The sequence below is a fragment of the Mandrillus leucophaeus genome, unplaced genomic scaffold, assembly GCF_000951045.1.
Source record: "Mandrillus leucophaeus isolate KB7577 unplaced genomic scaffold, Mleu.le_1.0 Scaffold387, whole genome shotgun sequence".
Lineage (NCBI taxonomy): Eukaryota > Metazoa > Chordata > Mammalia > Primates > Cercopithecidae > Mandrillus > Mandrillus leucophaeus.
The window spans coordinates 3010642-3012997 of record NW_012104109.1 but is presented as its reverse complement, the minus strand read 5'-3'; positions in this window follow the sequence as shown (position 1 = coordinate 3012997).

Below are 2356 nucleotides of genomic sequence, written 5' to 3'. Positions count from 1 at the left end.
ATCTTTGAACACCTAAAATCCAAGGGCATTGATACAAAAGAAGAAACTGACACCAGAAGGTTCTTGTTTACTAAAACAGCCAGCAAAAGCACACTTTGTTTTTTTTCACTCTCTAATGAAGATTTTGGACATTAATATTATAAAACCACTTATTACCATTGAAAACATCTGAATACATTTTACTGATGGGCAGGGCATTAAAAGGCTAAATTTCTGCATGATACAAAACAGACAAATATTTCTCACTAGTTTTACCTTCAAATAATGCAATTTTTAAGTCACTGCAGTTTAGTAAGTGTTCACTTTTTTTTTTTTTTTTTTAATAGGGTCTCACTTTTCACCAGGCTGGAATGCGGTGGCACAAACGCAGCTCACAAGAGCCTCAACTGCCTGGGCTCAAGCAATTCTCATGGCTCAGTCCCCCAAGTAGCTGGGATTACAGGCACTCGCCACTATGCCCACCTAATTATTTTATTTGATAGAGATGAGATTTCACCATGTTGCAGAGGCTGGTCTCCAACTTCTGAGCTCTAACAATCAGCCCATCTGGGCCTTCCAAAGTGCTGGATTGTGGGCATGAGCCACCACACCCAGCCTTAAGTGCTCAAAATTTTTTAAAAAGGGATTTTAGAAAATGCTTCCTTTGGTAAATGCTTCTATTTATGAGAAGATTTCAAAATTCTTAGAATCACTTAACTGTCTTCATCTCGTGTTCAGATGTCATTTGGCATATCAGACAGACATGTCCAAACCATAGCTCAAGAATCTCGATTGGCAGAAAACTGTGATAAAACAAACACTATTGTTTTAAACTCATTGCTCCAGATGGTAGATCTCCATTACCACCCTTTACCATCAGTAAGGAAAGAAGAGGGCCAATTTTCTTTTGATCCATTTCTTTGAAAGCAGGTAAAATCGGTGAATCTAACTTACTTACTGGCTATGATGTATAGATAATGAAAAGGAGCAAGGCAAACTACAAATCAGCTGACTGAGCTAAAGAGGGCAGCCATGTCTGCACGAGGACTGGTAAAGCAGTTACTATGTCAGATTTGATTTTTAGCTTTTAGATTTCTGTAAACCAAACAAAACAGGGCTCAGCCTGTATGTGGTACATGTGCTTTGTACTTACTAAACGTATTAGTTTATTTAAATTATTTGCTCCTGTTCACTTCCAAGTTGTCTTTGACATACAATGTTGTGCCATAAGTGTACTTCAAATAGTATAACATTCATAGCCAACTTCTTTTCCAAGCAAGAAAAGAACCAAGTATCTTTTAGGTCACTTTGTACACACCGGGAGAGCAAAGAACACAATTACGGCTGTAACAAATGGTTCTCTGGTGAGTTGTTTACATCACACTAAAAAGTATCAAATCATTCAGTCTGGTCATTGATGTAAATATTTTACAAACTGGACATATAAAGAACCCATGCTTACTTCAGACTTTGAGGACTACTTATATTTTTAAGGAGGAGGAATGTTTTAATTGGCCAGAAAGTGAGCCATAAAAGCAAACACAAAGTTTTATTCTCTTTTACCCACTGCCACCCATTGAAATAATGAATGCTCAGTGAAATCTGAACTGCAACGTAAAATATTGATTTTGATTATTATTATTCCTAAAATAATCAAATACAGAATTATTGCACATTGATATAAACTAGACTGATGACACATGAAAAGTCTTTAAAATGCCAATGAGAAAACCAAGAGTGAAAACATTCTTCACAAATGGATAGGGACTATGTCAAAAAAAATAAGAAGATATCTGGACAGTGACTGGTAAATGGAGTTCTTAATTGCCCCTGAATAAAACCCAAATCAAATGGTTTCATGCAGTTTTTGGGGTCTCTAACCTATACCTGATTATTTGCTACCACACTGAGGTTACTAGCCCCCACATATGATATCAAAATACCACAATGGGAGTTTGATAAATTAACTCTTCCTTAGCCACAAAGAAAATAAAGATAACTAATTCCCAATTACCCAAGCTAAGGTGGGACAAGAGAGGGAAAAAAAATAAAAGATAATTTTAAAAAAAAACTTCTATTAAAGGATATTTTTGATCTCAGCAAATATGGAAGTTCCTGACCTACTACAAATTCCCAAAACTTTAATGTTGTAAAGATATTTTTAAAAATTTACCCATAAGAAGATCTCTGTTCACTCTGCCTATCCTGTTTCTGTCTCCACAGTGTAAACTAATTGTAATACACCTGCCAAAAAATTGTTTTATCTATTATTCTTATAGACTCTTAATATACCACACCTAGCCAGAGACACTGGAAGAATTAACTTGCCGATTCCCTCCTCTAGGGCAGAAGGAAATGGCTTGCAAGTTCTTGTTTA